This window comes from Bos taurus, chromosome 7 (assembly GCF_002263795.3).
Source record: "Bos taurus isolate L1 Dominette 01449 registration number 42190680 breed Hereford chromosome 7, ARS-UCD2.0, whole genome shotgun sequence".
Classification (NCBI taxonomy): domain Eukaryota; kingdom Metazoa; phylum Chordata; class Mammalia; order Artiodactyla; family Bovidae; genus Bos; species Bos taurus.
In genome coordinates, this window is record NC_037334.1 from 85909371 (window position 1) to 85933018 (window position 23648).

Consider the following 23648-nt stretch of genomic DNA (forward strand, 5'->3'; position numbering starts at 1 on the left):
AAGTGAAGAGGAACTAAAGAGCCTCTTGATGCAAGTGAAAGAGAAGAGTGAAAATGTCGACCTTAAGCTCAGCATTCAGAAAACTAAGATTATGGCATCTGGCCCCATCACTTTATGGCAAATAGATGGGGAAACAGTGGAAGCAGAGACAGACTATTTTTTTTTGTGCTCCAAAATCACCGCAGATGGTGACTGCCGCCATGAAATTAAAAGACGCTTGCTCCCTGGAAGAAAAGTTATGACCAACCTTGACAACATATTAAAAAGCAGAGACATTACTTTGTCAACAAAAGTCCACGTAGTAAAAAGCTATGATTTTTCCAGTAGTCATGTATGGATGTGAGAGTTGGACTATAAAGAAAGCTGAGCACTGAAGAATTGATGCTTTTGAACTGTGATGTTAGAGAAGACTCTTGAGAGTCCCTTGGACTGCAAGGAGATCCAACCAGTCCATCCTCAAGGAGATCAGTCCTGAGTATTCATTGGAAGGACTGATGCTGAAGCTGAAACTCCAATACTTTGGCCACCTGATGTGAAGAGCTGATTCTTTGGAAAAGACCCTGATGCTGGGAAAGATTGAGGGCAGGAGGAAGTGGGATGACAGAGGACAAGATGCTTGGATGGCATCACCAACTCAATGGACATGCTGCAGCTGCTGCTGCTGCTAAGTTGCTTCAGTCATGTCCGACTCCGTGCGACCCCATAGATGGCAGCCCACCAGCCTCCCCCATCCCTGGGATTCTCCAGGCAAGAACACTGGAGTGGGTTGCCATTTCCTTCTCCAGTGCATGAAAGTGAAAAGTGAAAGTGAAGTCTCTCAGTCCTGTCTGACTCCTAGCAACCCCATGGACTGCAGCCTACCAGGCTCCTCCATCCATGGGATTTGCCAGGCAAGAGTACTGGAGTGGGTTGCCATTGCCTCCTCCCAATGGACATGAGTTTCAGTAAACTCCTGGAGTTTGTGATGGATGGGGAGACCTGGTGTGCTGCAGTCCATGGGATCGCAAAGAGCTGGACATGACTGAGCAACTGAACTGAACTGATAACTCCTAAGCCCTAATGAAACTTTCTGGGTAGGTTTCATATCTGATCACATTTTAAGTCTTTTATATAACAAAATTGTTTATTAGATTCAGTATTTTGGGCTTCCCTGATGACTCAGATGTTAAAGAATCTGTCTGCAATACAGGAGACCCAGGTCAATATCTGGGTCTGGAAGATCTCCTGGAGAAGTGAATGGCTACCCACTCCAGTATTCTTGCCTGGAGAATTCCATGGACAGAGGAGCCTGGTGGGCTACATTCCATGGGATTGTAAAAAGTTGGACACAACTGAGCAATTAACACACACAACTGGCAGTTGATTAAATCAAGTTAATTGTGGTAAGGTCATATTTTTTCTAAACACTTAACAGTATTTATATAATTAGTTTGTGAACTTTTTCATTATTTCTTGTCTCAAATCACTATTATACTGTTTTGAAATATAATATGATATAAATGCCTGTGTATGTGGTATATGTATTTGTTATCTATTATTGTATAGGAAGTTACCCCAAAATTTATTGGTTTAAACATCAAATGTTTACTATCTCATAATTTCTATGTTAGGAATTTAAAGTGAATGGTTTTAGCTAGCAGTGCCATGAAGTTGAAGTCCAGATATTGGATGGGGCTGCAGTCATATGAAGACCCACCTGGTGTTGGAGGATCTATTTCCAACTTCACACTTCCTTATTGGCTACAGGCAGGAGGCTTCAGTTCCTTACCTCATAGACTTCTCCCTAAAACATGGCAGCTGGCTTCATTCTGAAGCTCCTTAGAGCAAATAGGCAAAGAGATAAAAAGGAGAGAATTAGAGAAGCCAAAATGTCTGAAGTTACATGTCATTTCTTCTGTCATATTCTATTAGTCATATACACCAGTGCTGACTCAGTGTAGAGGGACAACACAGACATGAATATGAGCAAGTGGAGATCATTGCGTCGTCTTGGAGACTGGCTAACACAGCAAGTAATCTTTATACCAACATACATTTCATCAGACATCAAGGCATGTAAATACCGGTAGTTCTCAGGTCAGAGAACAATGAAGCACGTTGCTATTTGAGTTTGAAATTCCTTGATAACGGTACAAAGAATCCTGCAATACAAAAAAAGAAAAAAATTGTACAGGCAATGGGATTCAGTTAGAGAGACGGTGCTGCATTGTATTCTGTGTTACTTCTTTTCACTCTCAAATGATATTTAATGGGATTTTTCTGGGAATATGCTGATCGTGTACAAAGACCAGAAAATTTATATGCTTCTATCATCATCATTCTACAGATATGGTATGAGTCAAGCTGAGTAAAATATTAATAAATCTATAGGATCTTTAGCATTTGACATAAAAATGTGTAAATTATGAATTACATGCCCTTTAGTTAGTAAAGTTTTGTGTGTTTTATTTTACCCGATATCTTTAAGCACTCATTGTTTTTATTCATTTATCTCAAAAACTTTTTAACATAAGTTTAACTTTATAAGAGGTTTTATATGCCTAAAGAAATGTCAAGAAATAAAGATTTTTAAACTTAACACTCTTCCTCTTAGCATGAAATTTGTTTTTCTCTTGTGACTGTTTCACTACATATTTATTGAAACTCTTATTTTCACAGTAACTAACATATTAAGATAGTAAAGGGGGTTCAATACATGGTAATCCAAGTCTATGCCCCGACCAGTAATGCTGAAGACTGAAGCTGAACGGTTCTATGAAGACCTCAAAGATCTTTTATAACTAACACCTCCAAAAGATATCCATTTCATTATAGGGGACTAGAATGCAAAGTAGGAAGTCAAGAAACATCTGGAGTAACAGGCAAATTTGACCTTGGAGTGCAGAATGTAGCAGGGCAAAGGCTAATAGAGTTTTACCAAGAGAATGCACTGGTCATAGCAAACACACCCTTCCAACAACACAAGAGAAGACTCTACACATGGACATCATCAGATGGTCAACACTGAACTCAGTTTGATTATATTCTTTGCAGCCAAAGATGGAAAAGCTCTATACAGTCAGTAAAAACAAGACTGGGAGCTGACTGTGGCTCAGATCATGAACAACTTATTGCTAAATTCAGACTAAAATTGAAAAAAGTGGGGAAAACCACTAGACCATTCAGGTATGACCTAAATAAAATCCCTTACAATTATACAGTAGAAGTGAGAAATAGATTTAAGGGACTAGATCTCATAGACAGAGTGCCAGAAGAACTATGGACAGAGGTTCGTTATATTGTACAGGAGACAGGGATCAAGACCATCCCCATAGAAAAGAAATGCAAAAAAGCAAAATGGCTGTCTGAGGAAGGCTTACAAATAACTGTGAAAGAAGAGAAAAGCAAAGGAGAAAAGGAAAAATATACCCATTTGAATGCAGATTTCCAAAGAATAGCAAGGAGAGATAAAAAAGCCTTCCTCAGCGATCAGTGCAAAGAAATAGAAGAAAACAACAGAATGGGAAAGACTAGAGATCTCTTCAAGAAAATTAGAGATACCAAGCGAATATTTCATCCAAAGATGGGCTAAATAAAGGACAGAAATGGTATGGACCTAACAGAAGCAGAAGATATTAAGAAGAGGTGGCAAGAATACACAGAAGAACTGTACAAAAAAGATCTTCATGACCCAGATAATCACAATGAAGTGATCACTGACCTAGAGCCAGACATCCTGGAATGTGAAGTCAAATGGGCCTTAGGAAGAATCACTATAAACAAAGCTAGTGCAGGTGATGGATTTCCAGTTGAGCTATTTCAAATCCTAAAAGATGATGCTGTGAAAGTGATGCACTCAGTATGCCAGCAAATTTGGAAACCTCAGCAGTGGCCACAGGACTGGAAAAGGTCAGTTTTCATTCCAATGCCTAAGAAAGACAATGCCAAAGAATGTTCAAATTACCCCACAATTGTACTCATCTCACACGCTAGTAAAGTAATGCTTAAAATTCTGCAAGCCAGACTTCAAGAATATGTGAACCATGAAATTCCAGATGTTCAAGCTGGTTTTAGAAAAGGCAGAGGAACCAGAGCTCAAATGGCCAACATCAGCTGGATCATTGAAAAAGCAAGAGAGTTCCAGAAAAACATCTATTTCTGCTTTATTGACTATGCCAAAGCCTTTGACTGTGTGGATCACAACAAACTGAGGAAAATTTTTCAAGAGATGGGAATACCAGACCACCTGACTTGCCTCTTAAGAAACCTGTATACAGGTCAGGAAGCAACAGTTAGAACTGGACGTGGAACAACACACTTGTTCCAAATAGGAAAAGGAGTATGTCAAAGCTGTATATTGTCACTCTGCTTATTTAACTTATATGCAGAATACATCATGAGGTATGCTGGACTGGATGAAGCACGAGCTGGAATCAAGATTGTTGGGAGAAATATCAGTAACCTCAGATATGCAGATGACACCACCCTTATGGCAGAAAGTGAAGAGGAACTAAAGAGCCTCTTGATGCAAGTGAAAGAGGAGAGTGAAAATGTTGACTTAAAGCTCAACATTCAGAAAACTAAGATCATGGCATCTGGCCCCATCACTTCATGGCAAATAGATGGGGAAACAGTGGAAACAGTGACAGACTTTATTTTTTGTGCTCCAAAATCACTGTAGATGTTAACCACAGCCATGAAATTAAAAGATGCTTACTCCTTGGAAGGAAAGTTATAACCAGCCTAGGCAGCATATTAAAAATCAGAGACATTACTTTGCCAACAAAGGTCCATCTAGGCAAGGCTATGGTTTTCCCAGTGATCATGTATTGATGTGAGAGTTGTACTATAAAGAAAGCTGAGTGCCAAATAATTGATGCTTTTGAACTGTGGTGTTGGAGAAGACTCTTGAAAGTCCCTTGGACAGCAAGGAGATCCAACCAGTCCATTCTAAAGAAGATCAGTCCAGAATATTCATTGGAAGGATTGATGCTAAAGCTGAAACTCCAATACTTTGGCTACCTAATGTGAAGAACTGACTCATTGGAAAAGACCCTGATGCTGGGAAAGATTGAGGGCATGAGGACAAGGGGACGACAGAGGATGAGATGGTTAAATGGCATCATCGACCTAATGGACATGAATTAGAGTAAGCTCCATGAGTTGATGATAGACAGGGAGCTCTGTCGTACTGCGGTCCATGGGATCATGAAGAGTCAGACATGACTGAGCGACTGAACTGAACTGAAGGGGTTCTTTGCTTTGACCTTGGCAAATAACTTTAAATGAGCAACTCAAGTTAATTTAGTACAACTAGGTTTGTGTGTGTATGTGTGTGTGTGTGTGTGTGTAAGATCAGTCGTGTATGAATCTGTGATCCCATGGACTGTAGCCCACCAGGCTTCTCTGTCCTTTTGATTTTCCAGGCAAGAATACATCCTACTCCAAGGGATCTTCCTGACTCAGGAATCGAACCTGCTTCTCTTCTGTCTTCTGCAATGGTAGGTGGGCTCTTTCCCACTCTGACACCTGGGAAATCCATGGAATGTTGTTTTTTTTTTTTTTTTAATTCATGAGAAATTATTCTTCTAAGAAGTTTACTGTTATTTTCTAAGACAAAAATCAATATTTATCTTAGGTAATTAAGGTATTGATAAAGCCAGGTTCTCATTTTTTTCCATAAGTTAAAGATTTTTAATAAAGTTTGTTTCAGACCTAAACACATAACAGGCAAAATTGCAGCATCTATTATTGAAATGTGACATCGCAGCACAGTTCTGTGAGGTGCTGGAAATATTCTGACAAAAGTACTGAGAAATACATATATAGGACCCAAGTTTTCCCAGATCTGTGTTATTTACTAGGAAATGTTTCAAGTGAATTTTTACATACAGTTAATATTTCCAAAACTAAGCAGTGCACATTTGTCAGAAAATATATTAAATCCTTTTCTCAATGATTGAGAAACTTAATTCATTCATCCACTCATTCAGCACACAATTATTGAGTATTTTAATATTAGGCCTTATGTTAGGAATTGGATGTAGAATACTGTTTGGAAATCTCAATGCATATTATCTACTCTCAAGAATTGCACAGACTAAGAAATGTAGAGAACATAAATAACAAAAATTGCATAAGGTAGCTGCTATTATAGTCGATGAAATAATAAGCAAATTTTGCTATTGATAAGGGTATTCTCACTTGGGAGATGACATTTAAACTGAAACCTGAAGTATGAGAAATGCTGCCTAGGAGGATCTGGGGAAAGAGCATTCTTGGCAAGGAGAACAGCCAGTGCAAAGATTATGGTATATTTTAAGAATGTAAACCATCATGTGTAATAAATGCAGAGGAGAATGCCATGAAATGAGGTTTGGATTGATATAGTAAAACCACACCTTACTGAGGTTTGTAAGTCACTTACTGTGTATTGGTTTCCTAGGATTGCTGTTACAAATTACCACAAATTTGGTGGCTAAAAATACATATAAGTTTATTCTTTGACAGTACTAACAGAAGTCTGAAATCAAGGTGTCTGAAGAACCACACTCCCTCTAAGGATGCTAAGGAAGCATTCATCCCTCTTACCTTTTGGTGATTGCTGGAGTTCCTTTGCATTCCTTGACTTGTGATTGTCTTCCAGTCAGCTTGCATCATCAGCTCACCTTCTCCTATGACTCCTTGTGCCCCAAATCTTTTCTTATGATGCCAGTCATTGCTTTAAAATCCACTCTAAATCCAAAAGAGTCTTATTTGACAATTTTAGCTTAATTACATCTGAAAATACCTATTTTCAAAAAGATCATATTTACAGATAGAGGGAGTTAGGGCTTGGGCATATCTTTTTGAGGGCACACCTCAGTCTACTACACTAAGAGTTCCAAGTTATTCTGAATAATATGAGTAGCCATTGAAAATTTATAAGCAAAAAACTAAAGTTTATAGGCAGGAAACTATCAACATAGATTTAATAAAAATAGCTCTTTTAGCTGCTATGTAGGAAAAAGTGGTACTAGAAAAATCAAGAGAAGAATCTATTTAGGGAGCTGCTTTCACAGTTTAGATGAACAACTAAAATGGCCAATGGCTCAAACTAGAGTATTACCAGTGGAGTTAAAGAAAAAGTATATTAGACTCAAGATACATTCTGAAGGTAAAATAATTAGTATTTAGCAGTGGATACTATATTCTATGTGTCAAGGTAAGGAAGAAGAGAGAATAAAAGATGATTATCACATTTCTGATTTGAACATCTCAGTAACACTAACTGAAATGGAGATAACAGGTTCATCTAATCTATAAAAATGTCTATTTCAAGACATATTACTTTAGAGCTAATAATAGACTATAAAATTAATGTAATTTTATTTACTGGAATTAGTTAACTAAATATTGGACCAAATTAGATCCAACTTTCTATAGGAGTAATATATAATTTTTTAAAAGAAAATATACAACTCTATTGGATATTTTCATTAAAGCAGAGTGACATTCCTAATTGACAAATAGGGATTGGACAAAATAGGAATCATCTTTAATTCAATTATTTAGATCTTTAATTGATAAAGAAAAGTGGGTTATTTCTTAGAGGTTAACTGGATGGTCAAAGTCTATTGATGTTTAATGTTTTGACGAGGCTAATGTCCTATATAAAAGGCAACCACAGTGAGCTTTGCGGCTTTCATGCAGATAATAAATACAAACTCACATGCAAGTTGCAGTCAAAGAAAACATTAAGTGTATGAAGATTTCTACTCTCAACACACTGTTGTGTCAACTACCCCAGTAAATAAGCCAGTGAGAACCCATCATTACCTAGAATTCTTGCTTTCCTCCAAGGAACTTATTCAAAATGACTTCCTCCTTTTCTCTATAAAATAAAGTTCCTCTTTGATGGACTTGCCTATGGCTTTTTTCTATAGCCTGCTTGTCCCAAACTGAAATACTTTCCCAAATGAACCCATTTTTCTGGTAAAAACCAAACAAACAAAAAAATCCCACTGTGGCCACGAAAACTAAAGATATACTTTCAGTAACATTTCACTATTCATAATATGTTAAATATTTACATTTATGGATAATAGGTCTTCAGTCAGTTCAGTCGCTCAGTCGTGTCTGACTCTTTGTGACCTCATGAATCGCAGCACGCCAGGCCTCCCTGTCCATCACCAACTCCGAGTTCACTCAGACTCACGTCCATCGAGTCAGTGATGCCATCCAGCCATCTCATCTTCTGTCATCCCCTTTACCTCCTGCCCCCAATCCCTCCCATCATCAGAGCCTTTTCCAATGAGTCAACTCTTTGCATGAGGTGGCCAAAGGACTGGAGTTTCAGCTTTAGCATCAGTCCTTCCAACGAACACCCAGGACTGATCTCCTTTAGAATGGACTGGTTGGATCTCCTTGCAGTCCAAGAGACCCTCAAGAGTCTTCTCCAACACCACAGTTCAAAAGCATCAATTCTTCGGTGCTCAGCTTTCTTCACAGTCCAACTCTCGCATCCATACACGACCACTGGAAAAACCATAGCCTTGACTAGACGGACCTTTGTCGGCAAAGTAATGTCTCTGCTTTTCAATATGCTATCTAGGTTGGTCATAACCTTCCTTCCAAGAAGTAAGCGTCTTTTAATTTCATGGCTGCAATCACCATCTGCAGTGATTTTGGAGCCCCCCAAAATAAAGTCTGACACTGTTTCCACTGTTTCCCCATCTATTTCCCATGAAGTGATGGGACCAGATGCCATGATCTTCATTTTTTGAATGTTGAGCTTTAAGCCAACTTTTTCACTCTCCTCTTTCACTTTCATCAAGAGGCTTTTTAGTTCCTCTTCACTTTCTGCCAAAAGGGTTAGGAGCATGCATTTAGAAAGCCCTATAGCAAATCCATTAACAGGGTTTATTTTAGGTAAGTCTCTTATAAAAAGCCCCAGTCCATCTTAAAGCAAGGCTTGGAGACTAACTGATTAGAACTAAAATATGAACATAATACAGCTATCAAATAATACCATGACCTCCATAACTATAAAATTAAGATATTCTTGATGCTTATCTTAGGTCATGTTCCCTTGAAGCAGAGTTTGGTATGATAATTCAGATGTGAAATTTTATATTTTATTTCCTGATACTCACTTTCATTAAAACTGTGTCTCTGGCTTCCATATATTCTGGATATTTTAATCATAATGGACTACTAAACTCTTTCAGAGTTGCCTCTCTTTTGTAGGAGTACAATTTACCCTCTTTAGAACCCTCTTTATTTTATAAAGTAGCTTTTTCATGTACCATTGTTCAACATTTAACTTGTCACAAGGACTTCACTGATAATTTTTTTAAAAATTAGGACTTCCATGGTAGTCCAGTGGTTAAGAATTAGCCCATCAGTTGAGAGGACATGGGTTGGATCCCTGCTGTAAGATTCCACGTGCCTGCAGGGTGGCTAAGCCAGGGCAGCACAACTGAGCCAATGGTCTAGAACCCTTGAGGTACAACTACTAAAACCTGTGTGCTTAGAGCCCGTGCTCTACAACAAGAGAAGCCACAGTAATGAGAAGCCCACATACCACAGGGAGAGAGTAGCTCCTGCTCACTAAACTAGAGAAAGCTCACATAGCAACCATGAAATGGGTCAGCCAAAAATAAATGTATTTTTTTAATGGAAAAAATTAACATATACGATTGAATATTTATACTATCTTAATTCAAATTTTAGCTTTTCTTAGCATATTTTTCCTATTGAGTATTATTTCAACAATTATCAACAAGACTTTGTCAGAAAAGCAAATTATAGGTAGTAATAAAGGAATGTGAAATATGTTAGCAAGAAAAAAATTGGATAATACTAATGAAATAAACACATAATTGAAAGAACCTCTTTTGTATAACATTTATGTACTAGACTGTATTATACTATAAAACGTGTATAACATTATGAGGAACAGTTTGGTTTTTAAAACTGAGACATACAGTGGCAAACTTGTATAATACAACCATTACTAATTTAAGTTCAGAGTCTGAGGCAGTGTCATGTGCTGTTCACTCGCCATAAAGCACTAGTATTTCCTCTTGTCTGCCCTTACTACCTTCTGTGATCCATGACTCAGCACTTCTTTCTGAATATCTAATAATGTATATACTGCAGACATTCAATTTACTTTTTGGAATCCCAACTTGACTGGAACCAGGAGATGGTTCTAGGAACTTAGTTATGAAGGCTGCCTTAGAGTTGGTGGCTGCATCATTATATCTTCAAGAGGACTTTTCTAAACTTTGTAAATGAAACTAGGAATTTAAGGTATAAACAAGGAACCTCCCTTGCCAGGTAGCCCACTGGAAACTTACGAAACCAGATTTTCAATTAACTGTAAATGGAAAAGATGGAGTATACCAAGAGGGATGATAAAGCTAATGAAAACTAAATAAATTTAAAATTGATACATTATTTAAATAAGCATTAAAATCTGTTATGGTTTCTCTAAAATCATGAAAAAACAAAAATGATGTATAAAATATGCATATGTTATCAAAAATCAACACAGCAGACCTAGTATAAATAGTTAAAACTTTTTTGAACTTCAGAACACATTTCTATGACAGCATGTTTCTGTGCCTTTAGAAATCCACTGGATTTATTCCACTGGTTAAGACAAAGAATATGTCAATCATTTTGCTCTTTGAACATGCCTCTCCTCTTAGTTCTTCCATACAGTTCAGTTTGTGCTGTTCTCTGAAAGATATATGCATCATTTGTCTCCTCAGTCTTCCTTAAGCACATACATACATCTCATTTTCATCTTTACAAAGTGGTAAAGCTGATTGGATATGCTGTTGTTTTCAATCTCAAGTATTTGTACAAAATCTACTAAATATAGTCTTCATTAATGATGTAGGTGAAACACAATTTTGCCTTTAACCTCTTGGAAGTTAAACACCTTTAACCTTTTTCCAGATGTGCCTGAGAATTAAATTGACATAAAACAGATAGATTAAAACCCCCTGATACTAGTAAAGTTTAAAGACATAGGAGAAGGGAATGACAATGGACGAGATGGTTGGATGACATCACCAACTCAAACGGACATGAGTTTGAGCAAGCTCCGGCAGCTGACAATGGACAGGGAGGCCTGGCATGCTGCAGTCCATGCGGTCACAAAGAGTTGATCGTGACTGAGTGACGGAACAACAACAAAAAATAGATTAACAAGTGAAAAGCATACATATTTATGTAAGTTGTGACAGAGGAGCCCTCATAAGGACATGAAAAAAGACCCAGAAAAATGACAAAATCTCAATACATTTATACTGGTTTGAACAAAGGGAGACAATTGTAGAAAAGTAACTGAAATATACGGGGAGATTAAAGGAAGATAAGAATTATTTTAACAAAGTTTGAAGCCAGTAGGAACCTGAAACATCTTGTAGTTGTCTGAAGATTCTTCAATCACTATGTCAAGCGACACGGATGTTTCTCTTGCTTCATATGATGAAGATCAGGGATCTACACTTATCCAAAAAGCTAGAGAGGCACCATTTGTCCCCACTGGAATGGCAGGTTTTGCAGCAATTGTTGCATATGGATAATATAGATTGAAGAACAGGGGAATACTAAAATGTCTGTTCACCTGATCCACATGCGTGTGGCAGCCCAAGGCTTCGTTGTGGGAGCAGTGACTCTTGGTATGGCCTATTCCCTGTATCAAGAATTCTGGGCAAAGCCTAAATCTCAGAAGAGGAGATGCCATCTTGGACTTGGTGGTAGTGGTGCTTGCTTTAGTTAGACATCTCATATTGAGGTTATATGTTTATGCTGAAAATAAATGTTTGGGTCAGACAAGAACATGGTAATTTGAATATTGGCTTCCTTTCTTGCAGGCTTGATTTGCCTGGTGACCAAATTCCTGGTGACTAGTTCACTAGCTAGGTCCTTCAGGGGAGTCAGATCAGCACAAAAGAAACATGTCACTTTTAAATACAGTTGATAACGGTATCTATCCACCTCCTTAAACTCTTCTGTTGAAATTAGTTCTAAAAAGACAACATGCCAATCCTGAAATGCTCCCAGTTGCTGCAGAATATCATATGTTTTTAATGTAATGTAGGAATCCTATTTACCGCAGTTAATTTAATTTTCTCTTGTAGACTGAGTGCAGTTTTAAGGTCTGTTAGCTCTTGAGGAACCTTTCAGAACAGTGCATGGAATACATTTTAAACCTCCCTGCAAGTCTATGTGCTTTTAAACCAAACCTAAAAAGCTGGTGACAGAGCCACTTTGAAGTAGTATTTATTTTAGAATCATAGTTATGGGCATGAGAATAACTTAAATTGTAGATCCCCTTTAGTTCTTTTGTAATTGCAGAATTATATTTTGCTGTTCTTATATTAGAATGATATTAAATGTTATTTTGAAACAAATGCATGTTTTAAGTGCTAATGCAAAGGTAAATGAAAATTTTTGTAAAGGTAAATTTTTAAATGTGTGCAGGAAGTTTATTTTCTCCAAAAGAATCATCAACTAAATAAAATGCCTATAATGAAAGTGATTGATGAGCAAGCTGGTTTGGTCAGACATTATACAAACTTTTGGTATATCACAGAATGCTTTGCTGTACTTGTGAAATTCCCTTGTCTAATCTTAATTTACATTCCATGGTGATAACTTGGTAAATGTAGTGTTATTAAAGTAAGTGAACCCTTCCAAAAAAAATTATTTGAACAAAGTCTGTTTATTCTCTCTGCAGAATTCTTATTCTCTCTCAGCTTTGATTCCCAGTCAAAAAATATTTCTTTTCTCCTAGTACATGGAGCACATCTCTCACATGGGAGTTTTTAATCTCTTGTTTCAGGAACAAAAGGAGATTTGAATGCTTACTCTTCTTGCATCCACTGTTTTTAGTGCCTTTAGCTCAAAATAATTCTTATGACAAAGTGACATATTTTGAGGTGGGATATTCTTCTACCCTTCAATGTCATACACAGTAAACTTTTGTTGATTGAATATGATAATCTGAGACCAGCTCAATATCCTACTCTCTAAATTAGTTGGATAAAATAGAGACACCTTAACACATAGGTCTGTTTATACCACTGTAATAAAATCAAAGAATTGTTTTACTAAAGCCTTTTTCCCCTGGCAGATAATGAAAACTTGTAGCCATTTTTCCAAACAAACCTCTCTACACATCATTTACTTTCTCAGATGCAAAGCTGACATCACTATTAAACATCTGTACAGTGGAGCAATATGTTTTAAATTACTTACAGCACTGTTAGAAGCTTGGATCATCATTCCTAGTAGCTGTCTGCACAGTAACCAGCTATCATGTGTAGGCAGACAGCCTAGTTACAATTAATGAGCTTGATCCTTCCAGCAATTGCTTCAGACATTATATCTCATTCTTAAGAGAGTCTCTATAAAATACCATGTTCTTGAAGTTCAGAAACATTTGAAATTTTTTTTATGGAGCACTAGTAAATCCTTTCTTGAAAAAAAAAAAAAAAAAAACGAGAGAAAGAAAAAGAGAAAAAAGTAAAAAAAAAAAAACAAAATTCACATAGGTGCAATTTTGGATCCTTATAGATAGAAAACTCCCTGACTGGCTTGTGGTATTTTTTGGATGATTAAAAAGACAGACTGTATGTTACTGATAAACTAAGGCTAATTCAACAGTTGAAAAGTCCTTTCTGGTAAGTGATGTTTTAGTTGATTTATAATGATGAATTATTGATAAAATAACTGAGACATTCTACTAGCATTTTTGACACAGGAGAATCTTTAGCTTTGATATGCAATCTATGAACATAAATGCCCATAATGGCCAATATAGAATATTAAGCATTCTGGGTTCAGTAAATGTTCCACATAGTATAGCATATAGAAGTCATGGTAGTAAGAATATAAAAGGAAGCTTAACTTAAAAAATGGGTTATACTCATAGGCAATCAATGGAGAAGGTTAGGGAGATTAAATTTTGTACATAAAGGTTCTCTAAAACAGATACGGTATTTTATGAATATATACTTTATAATATAGCATATACATAATTTCCCTAAATGTATGTTAAAGAATATAATTTCTCTAAATATTATGTAATCTTCAGAAATTAAAAAGTATAGTTTTGTCGCTCAGTCATGTCCGACTCTTTGCGACCCCATGGACTGTAGCCTACCAGGTTCCTCCATCTCCATTGGATTTTCCAGGCAAGAATACTGGAGTGGGTTGTCATTTTCTTCTCCAGAGAATCTTCCTGACCCAGGGATCAAACCCAGGTCTCCCACGTTGTAGGCAGATGCTTTACCGTTCTGAGTCACCAGGGAAGTCAAAGGAGGCTGAGCACCAAAGAACTGATTAAAAAGTATAGAAGTCTTACAAATAGTAGTAATGTGATTAAGAAGAGAAGTGTAAAATATAATTAAATTATACTACATTTTCTCTTATAAAAAAAAAAAAAAGTGTTGACAGTCACTAAAGTGAGAAAGCCAAGCCAAAGTTCGTATTTCCCTACATCATAGAATTTTTAACTTAAGTAATCTGGATGGTTACATAATGTTATGGTGTTTTATTCCCTTAACATATCTAAGAAAATATTTAACATATAGCATATAAAGAGGATATTTATACAATACAAACAATTGAATATTGAAAATTATAAGAACACAATGCAATTTTAAGGATGTTATTGACTTGTATTTAGTTTTTAAAAGAGTTTTGTTAATGAAGACAATGATAATTACAGTATGATAAATCTCATTATGGCCCTGATGGTTTTGTAGTTAGTGGCATCATAATTTTCAGTACCTTTCTATTTATATTTCTAGTAGGCTATATGAATTGAAATATTTAATGCTTTAATTATTGCACACTAACTGTTGCTGCCTGACCTGCCTATAGGTTTCTCAAGAGGCAGGTCAGGTGGTCTGGTATTCCTATCTAATTCAGAATTTTCCACAGTTTATTGTGATCCACAGAGTCAAAAGCTTTGGCATAGTTAATAAAGAAGAAATAGATGTTTTTCTGGAACTCTCTTGCTTTTTCGATGATCCAGCAGATGTTGGCAATTTGATCTCTGGTTCCTCTACCTTTTATAAAACCAGCCTGAGCATCTGGAAGTTCACGGTTCACATACTGCCGAAGCCTGGATTGGAGAATTTTAAGAATTACTTTACTATTGTGTGAGATGAGTGCAATTCTGTGGTAGTTTGAGCATTCTTTGGCATTGGCTTTCTTTGGGATTGGAATGAAAACACCTTTTCCAGGACTGTGGCCACTGCTGAGTTTTCCAAATTTGCTGGCATATTGAGTGCAGCACTTTCACAGCATCATCTTTCAGGATTTGAAGTAGCTCAACTGGAATTCTATCACCTTCACTAGCTTTGATCATAGTGATGCTTCCTAAGGCCCACTTGACTTCACGTTCCAGGATGTTTGGCTCTAGGTGAGTGATCACACCATCGTGATTATCTGGGTTGTGAAGATCTTTTTTTGTACAGTTCTTCTGTGTATTCTTCCCACCTCTTCTTAATATCTTCCACTTCTGTTAGGTCCCTACCATTTCTGTCCTTTATTGTGCCTGTTTTGCATTAAATCTTCCCTTGGTATCTCTAATTTTCTTGAAGAGATCTCTAGTCTTTCCCATTCTATGTTTTCCTCTATTTCTATGCACTGATCCCTGAGGAAGGCTTTCATATCTCTCCTTGCTATTCTTTGGAACTCTGCATTCAAATGGGTATCTCTTTCCTTTTCTTCTTTGCTTTTTGCTTCCCTTCTTTTCAAAGCTATTTGTAAGGCCTCCCCAGACAACCATTTTGCTTGAATAACAGACTGGTTCCAAATAGGAAAAGGAGTACGTCAAGGCTGTATATTGTCACCCTGTTTATTTAAACTATATGCAGAGTACATCATGAGAAACACTGGGCTTGAGGAAGTACAAGATGGAGTCGAGATTGCTGGGAGAAATATCAATAACTTCAGATATGCAGATGACACCACCCTTATGGCAGAAAGTGAAGAGGAACTAAAAAGCCTCTTGATGAAAGTGAAAGAGGAGAGTGAAAAAGTTGGCTTAAAGCTCAACATTCAGAAAACTAAGATAATGGCATCTTGTCCCATCACTTCATGGTAAATAGATGGAGAAACAGTTGAAACAATGGCCAACTTTATTTTTCTGGGCTCCAAAATCACTGCAGATGGTGATTGCAGCCATGAAATGTAAAGACGCTTACTCCTTGAAAGGAAAGTTATGACCAACCTGGACAGCATATTAAAAAGCAGAGACATTACTTTGTCAACAAAGGTCTGTTTAGTCAAAGCTATGGTTTTTCCAGTGGTCATGTATGGATGTGATAGTTGGACTATAAACAAAGCTAAGCGCCGAAGAATTGATGCTTTTGAACTGTGGTGCTGGAGAAGACTCTTGAGAGTCCCTTGGACTGCAAGGAGATCCAACCAGTCCATCCTAAAGGAGATCATTCCTGGGTATTCATTGGAAGGACTGATGTTGAAGCTGAAACTTCAATACTTGGCCACCTGATGCAAAGAGCTGACTCATTGGAAAACACCCCGATGCTGGGAAAGATTGAGGACAGGGTGAGAAGGGGACGACAGAGGATGAGATCATTGGATGGCATCACTGACTCGATGGACATGGGTTTGGGTGGACTGCGGGAGTTGGTGATGGACAGGGAGGCCTGATGTGTTGCAGTTCATGGGGTCACAGAGTCAGACACGACTGAGCAACTGAACTGAACTATTGCACACTATCCAGTGGTATGACGGTTAATTTATGTATCAACTTGACTGGATTAAGAGGTTCCCAGATATTTGGCTAAACATTATGACTGAGTAAGGTTTCCCAGGTGACTCAGTGGTAAAGAATTTGCATGTCAATGCAGGAGATGCAAGAGACAAGGTTTTGAGGGTTTTATCTCTGGGTTGAGAAGATCCCCTGGAGAAGGAAATGGCAACCCACTCCGATATTCTTGCCTGGGAAATCCCTTGGACAGAGGAGCCTGATGGGCTCCAGTGCCCTGCGCTGGTATTACTGAATATTTCTGTGAGGGTGTCTTCAGATGAGATTAATATTTGAATCAGTAAACTGCACAGAGGAGATTGCCCTCTGTTCAGGAGACTGTAGATGAGAATCATCCAGTTGGTTGAGGGCCTGAATAGAACAAAAATCAGAGGAAAGAAAAATTTGCTCTTTTCTTGATAGCTTAAGCTAGAACATCGGTTTTTTTCCTGCACTTGGACTGGGACCTACACAACAGTTCTCTTTGATTTTCAAGCCTCAAACTTGAACCATCACTCCAGGTTTGCTGAGTAGACTCTGCAAACACCCTAGTTGGCATTTGGGTAGGAAATTTCAAGTTCTCTGTATTCAGAGTATGGCAAACCCTGAGTTTTTTCTTTTACTTTTTATAGAGGGAAATAGTCAGAAGAAGGATTTCCTCAATAGATAAACAGAAATAATGAAGTCGATCACAAAGAAAATTATTTTAGATTTCATCAAATAAAACTAAAATGTTTCTGTATATTTAAAACTCCAACAATAAGATAATTTCCAAAGGTAAACTTAGAAAACTATGTTAAATATGACAAAAATACAAATTCTTTAACAAAAATTTGAGGAGATAATTTCATTTAAAGATGAAAATAAATAAAACGTGTTATTAGTTAACTCTAACTAATAAACAAACAGTTGAAAATTATGGTGGCTCAGACAGTTAAGAATCTTCCTGCAATACAGGAGACCCAGGTTTGATCCCTGTGTTGGGAAAATCCCATGGAAATGGAAATGGTTGTCCACTCCAGTATTCTTGCCTTAAGAATCATTTGGACAGAGGAGTCCATGGGGTCACAAAGAGTCAGACACACTGATTAACTAACACATACACACACAATTTTATGTTTATTTCCAATTCTCAATACTAAAAAATAGTATACTTCAGTACAGAAAAATGATCACCTTATGTTACTGGTAATAATGTAAATGACAACTTTTTAGGAAGGTGACTAGATAAGATAAATCAAAAGTCTTCAAAAATTAAAAGCACTTTGATTTTATATTTCCACTTTCAGGAATATTTCAAAAGAAAATTCATGCACATGAATAAAGATTTTTGCAATAGTTGCTCATCACATCATAATGAAAGCAGAAACAATGTAAGTGCCCAGTAAGAATGATGGCTGGGTGAGATTATTTAATATAAGTGTTTTAAAATCAGTTAATCCCTGATAAATCAGTAAGTGTTTGCTGATATTTAGTCATCTTTCTGCAGTACAGATTTTTTGCACATCAAAAATTTAAAATAAATTTTTGCCTCCATCAATATGAAGGCATTCATACTCTTATTTTGCAAGTTAAAAAAGTCATTTTTATTATTTTATCTCATGTAATTTTATTTTATTTTTTTTAATTGTTAACAAATGTTTACAGATAAACGTACGACTTTAAACATCAAGCAAAATGACATTAACTGTTGGACAAAGTTTCAATATTTTTAAACATATTATACAAAATAATCTGAAATAAAAGCATTGAATAAATTTAAAATATAACTTAAAAAATGCAGTATAAAAAAAATTACATGCTCAAACACATTTGGTCTGCTGTTAAGGCTTTCCCTAAATATCACATAGTCTGCCAAATCAAGACAGATGATATTTGCCTTCAATTGTGACCATCCATTTTGCAAATATGACTGTATTTGACCAGAAAATTAGATCTTAAGTGTTTATAAATACATGTGCTTCTCTCCTGTTTCTGAAAATACATAGGATAAATATGCTAACCAAATGTTATCCTGTATATTCAGCCCTATTGGAAGTGGATTGCACTTCTGCATATGAAATTCTAACGTAATTTAGCAAAACTAAAACATATTACCTGCTAACAAACTTTATAGAAAAATATTTTACTTCAAATTGAGTGTTATTAGCATTATATTGACAATGGAATTACAAACATACCTCAGGGAGATGGTGGTTTAGTTCCAGACCATCCCAATAAAGTGTATATTGCAATAGAGTCACATGAATTTGGAGGTTTCTAGGAGAAGGCGATGGCAGCCCACTCCAGTACTCTTGCCTGGAAAATCCCATGGATGGAGGAGCCTGGTGGGCTTCAGTCCGTGGGGTCGCTAAAAGTCGGACACGACTGAGTTGACTTCACTTTCACTTTTCACTTTCATGCATCGGAGAATGAAATGGCAACCCACTCCAGTGTTCTTGCCTGGAGAATCCCAGGGACAGGGGAGCCTGGTGGGCTGCCGTCTGTGGGGTCGCACAGAGTCAGACACGACTGAAGTGACTTAACAGCAGCAAGAGCATAAAAATGTTGTTTATAGTAACTGTAGTCTATGAAGTGTGCAATAGCATTATGTCTAAAAATTTTACATTTGTTGTTATTTAGTTGCTAAGTTTTGTCAGACTCTTTTATGAACCTATGGAACCTATGGACTCCGAGGAGCCTGGCAGACTACAGTCCATGGGCCTCAAAGTATCAGACATGACTGAGTAAGTAAGCATGCAGGACTGATCAGGGGGATGGTTGCTAAAGGTTTCTGTGGTTGTGGAAGTTTCCTAAAATAAGAAAACAATTGAAGTCTGCTGTATCAATTGACTCTTCCTTTCACCGATGATTCATCTGTATCATGCAATGCCGTTGATAGCATTGTACTCACAGTAGAACTTCTTTCAAAATTGAACTGTCTCACACCCTGCCATTGCTTTATCTACTAAGTTCTTGTAATAATGTAAATCCTTTCTTATCATTTCAACAGTCTTCACACCATCTTCACTCAAAGTAAATTCCATCTCAAGAAGCCACTTTCTTGCTCATCCATAAGAGACAACAGTAAATGTTTTATCATGAGATTGCTGCAATTTAATTACATCTTCAGGCTCCACTCCCAATTTTATTTTGCTTGCTATTTCTACCACATCCGAAAGGTACTTCCTCCACTGAAGTTTTGAGCTCCTAAAAATCAGCCACGAGGATTGGGATTAACTTCTTCCAAACTCCTTTTAATGTTGACATTTGGCCCCTTCTCATGAATCACATAAATTCTTAATGGAATCTAGAATGGTGAGGCCTTTCCAGAAGTTTTTCAATTTACTTTCCAGATTAATCAGAGGAATCATATAACAGCTATAGCCTTACAATTTTCATATTTTATATAATACTTGAAAATCAAAATTACTCCTTGATACATGGGGTGCAGAATAGATGTTGTGTTGTCAGGCATGAAAACATCATTAATGTCATTGTATATTTCCATCAGTGCTATTGAGTGTCCAAGCACATTGTCAACAAGCAGTAATATTTTGACAGGATTTTTTTTTTCTGAGCAGTAATCTCAACAGTGGTATTAAGATATTCAACAAGCCATGTTATAAACAGATATGCTGTCATCCAGGCTTTATTGTTCCATTTATAGAGTACTGGCAGAGTGTATTTAGTGTAATTCTTAAGAGCCCTAGAATTTTCAGAATGGTAGATGAGCACTGATTTCAACTTAAAGTCACTAGCTACACTAACCCCTAACAAGAGTTAACCTGTTGTTTGAAGTATTAAAGCCAAGCATTGACTTCTCCTCTCTGTGAAAGTCCTAAATCCCATCTTCTTCCAATAGGAGGCTATTTTGTCCAAATTGAACATTTTTTTTTTTTTTTTTAATGTAACTAAAATTCTGAAAGAGATGGGAATACCATACCACCTGATCTGCTTCATGAGAAATCTATATGCAGGTCAGGAAGCAACAGTTAGAACTGGACATGGAACGACAGACTGGTTCCAAATAGGAAAAGGAGTATGTCAAGGCTATATATTGTGACCCTGTTTATTTAACTTCTATGCAGAGTACATCATGAGAAATGCCGGGCTGGAGGAAGCACAAGCTGGAGTCAAGATTTCCGGGAAATATATCCATAACCTCAGATATGCAGGTGACACCACCCTTATGGCAGAAAGTGAAGAGGAACTCAAAAGCCTCTTGATGCAAGTGATAGAGGAGAGTGAAAAAGTTGGCTTAAAGCTCAACATTCAGAAAACGAAGATCATGGCATCTGGTCCCATCACTTCATGGCAAATAGATGGGGAAACAGTGGAAACAGTATCAGACTTCATTTTTGGGGGCTCCAAAATCACTGCAGATGGTGACTGCAGCCATGAAATTAAAAGATGCTTACTCCTTGGAAGGAAAGTTATGACCAATATAGACAGCATATTAAAAAGCAGAGACACTACTTTGCCAACAAAGGTCCATCTAGTCAAGGCTATGGTTTTTCCAGTGGTCATGTATGGACGTGAGAGTTGGACTGTAAAGAAAGCTGAGCGCTGAAGAATTAATGCTTTGGACTGTGGTGTTAGAGAAGACTCTTTGAGAGTCCCTTGGACTGCAAAGAGATCCAACCAATCCATTCTAAAGGAGATCAGTCCTGGGTGTTCATTGGAAGGACTGATGCTAAAGCTGAAACTCCAATATTTGGCCACCTGATGCGAAGAGTTGACTCATTGGAAAATACTCTGATGCTGGGAGGGATTGGGGGCAGGAGGAGAAGGGGCACAACAGAGGATGAGATGGCTGGATGGCATCACCAACTTGATGGACAAGGGTTTGGGTGGACTCCAGGAGTTGGTGATGGATAGGGAGGCCTGGCGTGCTGCGATTCATGGGGTCGCAAAGAGTCGGACATGACTGAGTGACTGAACTGAACTGAACCTTCATTAATTATCTTAGTTAGATCTTCTCTAAAATTTGCTGCAGTTTCTGCATCAGTACTTGCTGTTTTGCCTTATATCCTTTTAGGTTATGGAGATGCTATCTTCTTTCAACTTTATGAACTAACCTCTGCTACTTGAAACATTTTTCCTGCAATTTCCTCATTTCTCTCAGACTTCACAGAATTGAAGAGAGTTAGGGCCTTCTCTGTATTGGATTTTGATTTACAGAAATGTTGTGCCTGGTTTGATCTTTTTTCTGGATCAGTGAAACTTCTCCATATCAGCAATAAGGCTGTTTCACTTACTCATCATTCATGTGTTCACTTTTATTTTCTTCAAAACTATTTCCTTTGCATTAACAAGTTGGCTGTTTAGCACAAGAAACCTAGATTTTGGTCTATTTAGGCTTTTAACATGTCTTCTTCACTAAACATTTCTAACTTTTGGCTTAAAGTGAGAGAAGTAAACTTTTCCTTTCACTCAAACAATTAAAGATCATTGTAAGGCAATGGCACCCCACTCCAGTACTCTTGCCTGGAAAATCCCACGGACAGAGGAGCCTAGTGGGCCATAGTCCATAGGGTCCCGAGGAGTCAGACACGACTGAGCAACTTTACTTTCACGTTTCACTTTCATGCATTGGAGAAGGAAATGGCAACCCACTCCAGTGTTCTTGCCTGGAGAATCCGGGGATGGGGGAGCCTGGTGGGCTGCCATCTGTGGGGTCACAGAGAGTCGGACACGACTGAAGCGACTTAGCAGCAGCAGCAGCAGTAGGGTTATTAATTGGCTAATTTCAATAGTGTAGTGTTTCAGAGAATAGGGAGGTCCAAGGAAAGAGAGAGATAGGGAAATGGACAACCATTGAAGCAATCAGAACACACACAATATACAAAGTTAAGTTCTCTGTATGGATGTAGTTTGCCCTCAAAATATTTTCATAGTAACATCAATGGTAACTCATCACATATTACTGTAAAAAATATAATAATGATGAAAACATTTGAAATGTTGCAGGAATCACCAACATTTGACACAGAGACATGAAGTGAGCAAATGTTTAGAAAAATGGTGGTTTTATAGATTTGCTTTAGGCAGTCTTGCTACACACCTTCTGCAGGTGTGTAAAAAAACCTCATTACCTGCAAAGTACAATAAAACAAGTACTGTATGCCTATACTAGTAAAAGCCTAATGTACTGCTATTTGACTTGTATGTTTTTGGTATAGGTAACCAGCATAATATGCTGCTTACCCATCAAATAAAACCATAAGTGACATAGTGCTACTAAGTATATCATATTTGGATGCGTCATGATCAAAATTTTTGCAAAATAAATGAAAAGATCCATTGACACAACAGAATGTTTTTGAGCTTCTATTCAGTTCAGTTCAGTTCAGTCGCTCAGTCATGTCCGACTCTTTGCGACCCCATGAACTGCAGCACACCAGGCCTCCCTGTCCATCACCAACTCCTGGAGTCCACCCAGAGTCGTCCGTCAGGTCAGTGATGCCATCCAACCATCTCATCCTCTGTTGTCCCCTTCTCCTCCTGCCCTCAATCTTTCCCAGCATCAGGGTCTTTTCCAATGAGTCAGCCCTTCGCATCAGGTGGCCAAAGTATTGGAGTTTCAGCTTTAGCATCAGTCCTTCCAATGAACACCCAGGACTGATCTCCTTTAGGATGGACTGGTTGGATCTCCTTGCAGTCCAAGGGACTCTCAAGAGTCTCTTCCAACACCACAGTTCAAAAGCATCAATTCTTCTCCGCTCAGCTTTCTTTATACTCCAATTCTCACATCCATACATGACTACTGGAAAAACCATAACCTTGACTAGACGGACCTTTGTTGGCAAAGTAATGTCTTTGCATTTTAATATGCTGTCTAGGTTGGTCATAACTTTCCTTCCAAGGAGTAAGTGTCTTTTCATTTCATGGCTGCAATTAC

General features: G+C 37.5%; 1 pseudogene; it reads left to right on the forward strand.

Moving 5' to 3' along the window:
* The first annotated feature begins 11041 nt into the window (after positions 1–11041).
* Positions 11042–11758, forward strand: LOC107132661 (HIG1 domain family member 1A, mitochondrial-like; annotated as a pseudogene).
* Positions 11759–23648: the final 11890 nt, after the last annotated feature.